We start from the raw sequence: 8,831 nt of genomic DNA, 5'->3' as shown, positions 1-8,831 counted from the left end.
GTCATTGTTTAGAAGGATGTTCCCAAGCTTATAAAAGTCACAGTGCATAAAACAGAATTATCTCTGACTAATATTCCAATTTGTGGTTTTATTACTTATGAAAGACTTTGCTTTATTACCCCATAACACTTCTGTAAAGACTCCCTGACAGACCTGCAGTGACTTCAAGGAAAGACAATCTTTATTACTGTAATGTTAATTGCTTTTTCATTTGTTAGAGCAACAGTGATGTTATTTGTATTTTCCCTGCACATCAGTTATTTGTAAATGCTAGTGTATAATCTACACCTGAAAAATGTCAAATTCTGCAGGATGAGTCATTTCTACTTACTCCTAAGACTCAGCTCCATATAATTACTGATCATTCTTTCATTGACTCCATCATACTCCTGCTACTTAGAATTGAAGATTTCTTCCCCAATTTCACATTTAAGAAAGCAAACCAAACAAGTTTAATAACTCTTATTAGAAATGATAACTATTACTAGAGAGGGTAAATAGGGAGATATGTCATAGACATGAGTGCTTTCAGAAGTAAATATAACAAATTAATTACTTTGAGTCTGAATTGAAAATTAGTAGGAAATCATTAGCAAAGCAAATACTCTAAATCACTGATTAAAAACAGGTAAAACAATAATGAAGCTATTACTTACTAATAGTTTTTAGTAAATACCTAGATACATGCATATTTCACTAAGCATTTTATGCTAATAGGACATATGTTTGAGGTCTCCAATGCTATAAGCAGAATCTTACCTGGAATAAGACCAGGCAAATCATCCCTGGTACATGAGGACCTAATCTGTTCATGTGTGAGCAGTGCCTGTGCCATCCAGTTCCAGCTGGCTCCAAAATTCACATAAATAGCCTTTCACCCTCCAAAAGCTACCAGGCCAGCACAGGGCACCCCTTCTCACATGTGTCAACTCCTAAGGCAGGAGATGGGAAGAGATGCAGAGGAGTGCTGAGGAGACAGGCAGCTGGAGAGGCACTCCTGGAAGCCTGCATTGCCTATCCAAGGGAGCTCTCTATGTGAGGCACAGGAGCCCAGGCATGACCCACGCTGGGGCAGGGACAGCCATGAGGAGTGGGGGTCAAACAGCTGCACACAAACCCACATTCAAAAGGACTGGAATGGACTGGGTAAAACATGCAGGGAAAACAGAGGAATCTTAAGTCTAGGAAGGAAGGGGGAAGATGACACTTTTCTTAAATTGGACCTGGGAAGTATTGAGGCAGCATATTTTAAATGTTCTCTTTTTCTGGATATTGAAATCAATAATTTGAATTTTGTGTTAATTAGCAATGAATTAACTAAAATTTCTGGTAGTCCCATGACAAAGAAACCTTCCAGATTATTTTCGAATGACAATGTTTTGCTCCAGTGCAAAGCAAAGCAGAACTTTAACCAGAACGTTTTATAAAGTGTTAACAGTGTTCTAGATTCTAAGCCATATTTTCTTACTCCACCTGGTATCAAATCCCCTGACAGCAATTTCCATTGCTTTGGCAGCTACTGCTGCAGTCAGCCCCACAACGCCACCACCAATTATCAGCATCTGGAGAGATCAAACAGAGACTAAAGTGCATTCTATGTTCACTTATTCCATCACATGCTGTGTCTGCAATATGCCTTATCTTCAAAAGCACTTGAACCTTAAAGAGCATCAGAGGCTAAAAATTGTTAAGTACCTCAGAGAAATAAAAAAAAATCTTATCTCAACAATACAACATTGTTAAACAGCTGGTTTGGTCTATAAGAGCAGGTGGTCATCTGTACAAAAGGTACCAGATGTAGGAAATAAGAGAAAAAAGTTAGAAAAAAATTAAACAAGACATGACTAGCGGCACTTTTTATGTTCCACAGGACATAGACCTTAACTCAAACTTTGATAGCAAAGGATGCTGACATTATTTGTCCAGTTATGCAAACGCTTTCCTTTACTGTAGCTCTTCTCAACTATGAATTCTGACAGGGATGCTGCACCAGAAATCACAGGGCAGGGTTCAGTCTCAGAATGAAGAAATAGACTGGCATAAGGTCCTTTAATAAACAGTGAACATCCTTGTGAAGCAGGATGTGACAATGCATTTTTTTACACTGAAAATAATTGATCAAGCATTTGCCAAAAATAAATGAAAAAATGCAAGGCTGAACTTAGGTGTACATAATGCATTCACTATAAATTTCAATTGCCCTTGGCTGCACTGTATTAAGGCAGGTGAGAGCAAACAGAAGTCCTAGATGTTGGTGTCCTGCCTAAGCAGAAGCAGGTCTAGTAACATCTTTTTTGGGACCATGCTGGGAAGAATCTAGTCATGAGCCTTTGAGGAAGTCTTAAAAGGTTCTGATCAAGTAAATCCTGCATTCAGAAATGCTCAAATGCATTTAAATCAACTTTTAGAGGATGGCTTAAATATCTAAAGACAGTGCACTAAAACAAACCCAAATAAAATCCCAAGGAATCAAATGCTATTAGGTATCTCTTGGAAAGGTCATGTAGGAGAGCTGAACTGCCTTGTTACATCAGTAGTCTATCTTTACAGTACAAAATTTTATTATTTTAATGCAACTGTACTTTCACAGGAGCAACTTGTTCTGCTGTCCCTATCTGACCAGTAAAATCCCTGCCAAAGTCATTAGATGCCAGCACTACCAATTTGTACCTATAACAACAAGTAAACAAATATCATTGTAGATAAGTTGTGACACCATCAGATAGAATAACATAGTGGATGACATTAGCTAGAGTTCAGATGCCCGGACACAACTTAGAGAAAAGGAGCCAAATCCATAAACCAAATCAATTAGATAATTAACAGAAGTCTCTTAACAGTAGCATAATGGACATCTTAAAGTAATAAATTTACAAAAAATACATTCAAAAGTAATTAAAATTTATACCAATGGCTTGAAACTTAAAAGTTTGTTGGAGGACAAATGCTGGAAAAATATATATCAAAAGTAGTGGCTCATAGCATAAGGTGCTTCTTGAGACTGCAGTATTTGAATCATTTATTTTTTACCTCTGTGGATCAGCTGACAAACCTTTACTTCACTGTCAGCCCACTTACATATAACATGGACAGTGCAGAGGGCTGTTCATAGCTATTTCAGGAATTTACAGCACAGATCTCCTTGGTAAAGTAGGGCACTGATGAGCATACACTCTACATGAACCGGAAAACAGGTCCATCATTTCAGCTCCCTTCAAAATAAAACATGTTTGAAACAGACTGCCTGCATTTTTAAATTGTACAAGAATACTTAAGTAGCATGCATCTCTCCCACTAAGTTACTGCTCCAAAATATTTTCAATGTATTGTTCCTCATCCAAAGAAGTGGACGTAGCCCCAAATATATTCACTAAAATGATGTTTTGTGTGAACTTTGTGTTTGCATGGATTCCACTAGAACATACCATTGTTACAGGCTTTTTTGTTTCCAATATCTTATACTTGTAGGGTGTTTTCTTTGCAGTTTTTGTTGGGTTTTTTTACTCATTGGGGAATTAAGCAAATAATTATCGATTCCTTCAAAAGAATTATGTAGGTGTGTAGTAATTTGGACAAGAGCTGCAGCTGTTTTGTGCTTGCTCTGTCAGCAAAAGATTTTCAAACCAGATAACTATGGGTTTCTCAGTCCTTTTATGGTATTTGGCCTAAAGGCCAAGCAAATTCAAGACTTCACTTAACAAAATGGAACAATTTGAAAATCCAGTTATCTTTATACTATTCTTACTTTTAACCTTTTTCTTCTCTCAAAGCTTAAAAATCAAACTAAACTGGGCAAGGGAATAAAATCCTCTTTGGGATAAAGAAGTAACAGATACAAAACCAATTTAATATCAATCATCTAAATGCTGAAGCAAGGTGCACCCAGGGCAACTCTCCTGACTCCTTGGCTACAGACAGCAGAAAATTTAGTCCACTGTCAGTACTGCAGGAGAAGATAGGCAGTCATTCTGGGAATTCCTATACAACTGTAGAAAATTAATATTTTGTAGCTAAAGGTACATAATAATTTTTCCTTACTGAACTTAATAACAGAATTGTTACTAGCTTTACTGAAGTGAAATTTCACGCAGTTGAAGGAAATGAAAACTGGCAAAAACAAAAGTTGTTAATATCCAAGCTGAGCAAGAGCAAGATTGCCGTTATATACACATGCTTTCTGTACTAGAGAAAAAACTGTTTTTCTTCTGTGGGTACCATCTGATTCAGTGTCATAGCCATATAACTGAGGTAATAATTTATTTTGGTACGCAGGCAAATAAAAGGATAAATGTTAAAACAAAATATTTAAAAGAAGTTGGTATTAAAAAAAAATCAACATTGTTTAAGGCCCTGTGTTAGAACATTGGAGGGAAATCAGAGAGTTTGACACTAGGTTAATTAGATTTAAATAGTTTCAGAGAGAGAGAGAGAATGTGCAACAGGAAAATACTATTCATCTTTGTAGCCAGATTGCTTAAATTTACCAGAGCTGTCATCGAGACCTTTTAGAGACTAGTTGCATGATTTTGTTTATGGTTCTGTAAAGAGAAACAATATTGACTGCTGACATTTACCATGGCTTGTAATTTTTTCTCCCCTTAATTTCACTGTGGTTTACTACATGGAAAGTGATTTGTTTTGCTTCATCTTCTTCATCAAGAAAAAAGAAGATTACCCCTTTTAATAAGGTAAGAAGATGCAACTGAAGGCCCCAACCTAGATCATGAGGCTCTTTCAATTGCAAACACCCCACAATCGCCCTCCAAGATGGAAAAAAATGGTAGATTGTTTCCTATGATTTACTGAAAGTGAGGAGGTCCAAACCAGGGAGGATACATAATAGACACCTCCTTCTATCCACTTGCAAGCAGATGGGTCACAGATAAGTGCTTTTGCACCATTGTGCTGATCTGGCCAGGGTCAGAGTTAGTGCTTAGACAAAGGGGCCACTGCCACCATTTGCCCAGAGCTGGCTCCATCGGAACCCAAGTGAGGTTTCTCATTGGGAGGATGTGAGAAATCTTGACACCAGAAAACCAAAAACTTATTCTTAAAGCTTATCAAAATTTAAGGAAAGTTTATCATAGAAGTATAGATGTTTAACAGTGTAACACTAAAAGTTAAGCTCATTGTTTATGGATTCTCAAGCCACTCAAGATATACAAATCCTGGACGGTTTTTGTGTAAATAAAAATCCTGGCAAACAGTTGTTGTTCTTTTATGTATACACACACACATTTAACAGAGTGGCCCAGGGATGGACTCAAACATCCTCCTTGCTATGAAAGAGCACTTATATTTTTCCTTTATACAGGGAGCAGAAGAGAAATGCATAAAATTACTTTGCTACAGCCTGTTAGGCATGATGTGGAACACGGAGGACTACATTCTCTTACCTCCACAGTGGAATGCTATATCATACAGTGATAGGAAAAACTCTTTTCAGATGATTTATGGATACAACAGTGGCAAGGCAGCAAGTGGCAGGGAAAATGCCTTGTTTAATGAAGCAGTTATGAGTTTGATACATTTACCAAATTGATTCTGCTTCAGATGAACTGGTTCAGGTTTAAAACTGTTTCAATATGCAGCCTACATACATAAATAACTGGTTCAGCATTCAAACTAGTTGTTTGTGTTTGGCAGTTTTTTTAATGAATTCCTTATAGAAATCTAACTGCCTTTGAAATAAGTTCCAAATCTGAATTGTTTCAAAATGTGTCTTATATTGAATGACAACTGCTCTTGACTGTTGTTTGGCCACTAATGCAATGTGATACTACATGGGGAGCCAGAATTCAGAATCAGCAGGGAGAATTTTGCACCTTCAGTTGTCAGAGGCAGCAGTTTTGGGAAGGTAACAGATTCTTTTACCAAATTCATACTGTCCCCAGGGCAAGGCCTCAAAATAAACACAGTAGCTTCAAAGACAGTATTACTGTCAGCTGCAGACAATCCTGTTTGCGTGTTGTGATCAGTTCACACTTCCCATTGCAAACAATCTTAGATTACAGCCCTACTCATGTGAAAGATTATTATGGAAAAAATAATAAAAAGTGGTATGTTAAAGCTATGCCAAATATAAGACACATTTATCATGCTGTCAATGGAATTTTGTACCATATGTCTCAATGGATTTACTAAAATTAGTTTTGTTTTATACCTATAATAGCTATAGGTCTTAGGCCATGTATAACGTATTTCACAAAAAGAAAGATTGTTGTTCAAGCAGCAGGGAAAAACCCAAAACACATGACATATGTGCCCTAAAAGAAAAGAAAGCTCAACTTTTTGGGAAGGGAGTCAAAACTACTTCTCTAGATCTGCTTGTGTCAAGGTGAAGCTAGAAACTCAGGGAGTATCCCTAAAGCTCAAATTGCTATAGTTTCTAAACTGATAATCCTATTTAGTTGACACAAATAAGTCTTCAGAATAAATATGGTTACATTATTTACAAATTACAAATTTATCTTTAATTAGATATAGTTTTCAAACATTAATTGTTACCCTGGCTTGTCTGCATTGTTCAGGAGGGAATTTTGCTTTTTGTCAACTTTATGTTCCACTTTCAATTTTAGTTATGTTTTACCAAGGACTAGACACCAGGAGGACAGTGCAACCCACTTCTCACCATGACATTTCTTTGGTGAATCCCACACTATAGGTGTTCACTATCAAGTTCTTATAGTGAACACCTCTAAAACAGAATATACAACTAAATACAAAGGCTTTTTTCCTGACCATATCATATCAATTCAGTTTTATTTACTTTCAAAGGCACAAATTTCAACATCCAATGGATGTCAGCAGACAGGGTTTCTCTGAAGTTTGAAAATTCCATCCATATATCCAACCCAGTAAAGTTTTATGCACATATATTATTCTTAAAGAGGTGTAATCATGGTTGACCTCAGTGGGATGGTTAGCGTGAGAGAAGGTGGCAGGATTGGGCCCCAAGTTTTCATAAATAACACAGAACATCTCCAGATGAGCATTCCACTGTTAGTTTTTATAGTGCCTTCCACAGCCAGCCCACATGGTCTCTCACACACATTCCTACATGCCAGAACAATAACAAATTAAAGTTTGGTTTATAAAAGGGCTTTGGCTCAGATGCTGCTTATACAAGTTTGCATGCTGTTTACTCTGAAAAAGGTGTGGAACTGACCACAATGAGGTGACAACCTCAATTCCACTCACACATGAGGTGAGAAAACCAATAACAAAACTGCAGGATTAGGAAAGGACACTTTGTTTCTCCTGGCTTGCATGTGAATAAAGTGTATTTTATTAAGAAAGAAATGAAGCCTCTCTTGAAGCAGGCTAAGGAACATCTCTCTTCCTCCTTAGTACACATATGCCTACAAACATTTTCTATATATATCTATATATATAAATATGTGTCTGATTGTACACACATATCCATACTACACATGATGATCCACAGAAGGAGGAGTCCTAGATTACTATTGCCCTACCTTGCAGTCAGTGAAAATTTTTATTGACTTCAGGGAAGCTGGATTTTGAAGCACTACGCTCCCCCTGTGCTGAGCACTGGTTCAAGGATATTATTACACCCACACCCTGCCTGTGCTTTCAAAACAAAGTTTGAGTGATTGAAGGGCTACATTCTGCTTCCCTGAACTATTTCAATTTACTTTCATGGCTTGATACTCCAGAATACCCTTAAAATCCAATGTTGTCTGTTAAAATAGTAGGCACAGAGAATAAGGGAAATACCTTGGAAGCTGACTCAGTTTCATCTAAATAGTATTTCTGTCCAATTCAACAAGAATGTTCTCACAAATATCAAGAGGACCTGACATTTAGCCCCAAATTAGAACAATTTTAAAAAGCAAAACAAATATTTCACCACACCCACATAACTTCAAAGGGTTTGCTGTAACTTATTTTTAATATTATATACAACCAAATTCACGATTGCAGACATCTCCATAAAACTTGGTTGTCCCCATAATTAACTGGGGATACCCCAAGCTACATTAATTACTAGCAGAGATGCAAAAACTGAAGTGTTTGCTTAATCATAAAGTCAGTTCAATGCCAGAAAACATTCTACAAAGAGATTACACAGACCAAGCTGATACATGTGGCAGGGATATTTCTATTAGAAACACTCTAAACAAAGCCATTTAGTACAGAGTACATTTTGCTTAAAAGATATACACATGGCATTAGAGCAAAGCTGGGAACAACTATAAGAACTTTAATTGACTGAAAAAATAACTGCCAGTATTTATAATTCTACAAAGAAAAGTGTCATAACGAGTTCATTGGAAAAAAAAAATCTCAGTTGTATCCTGCATGTGTGCACATGATATTTTCAGGCCATTAAGGCGGCAAAAACTAGAAGAAAATAATATTAAGTACTTTTTTGTGAAGTACCACAGAAAATTGGAAGGTTTTTTGTTACAATTCTGAGAAGATACATAATCAGCGTTGTTAAAGAAAGAAAAAGTTCTTCAGATATACAATTAATAGCTCTCTCCTGTCTTTGGGGAGAGAGGCAGTAATTCCTTACTATCAGCAATTACAATGCACTTGCAGTATCTCAGCTGCTTGGTTAATGAGTAGCAGGTAAAGTATAGCAAATTCTCCCTCTAATCCCTGCCCATTTGCTGTAGGAAGGAAAGAAACAAACACAGAATACCTCTGATGTGAGTTCTAAGTAACCCAAAGGAGAAGCAAAAACAAATTCTGGAAGTGCTTAACCTATATCCTGTTCTACCCCATAGGGGTAATGGAATTGTACAAGTCTAAGAAACAAAAGATTTAACCCACAGTAATTTTTGTATTCTAGATTCTTCTAA

The sequence above is a fragment of the Anomalospiza imberbis genome, chromosome 13 (genome assembly GCF_031753505.1).
Source record: "Anomalospiza imberbis isolate Cuckoo-Finch-1a 21T00152 chromosome 13, ASM3175350v1, whole genome shotgun sequence".
Classification (NCBI taxonomy): Eukaryota; Metazoa; Chordata; class Aves; order Passeriformes; family Viduidae; genus Anomalospiza; species Anomalospiza imberbis.
This window is presented reverse-complemented; position numbering follows the sequence as displayed.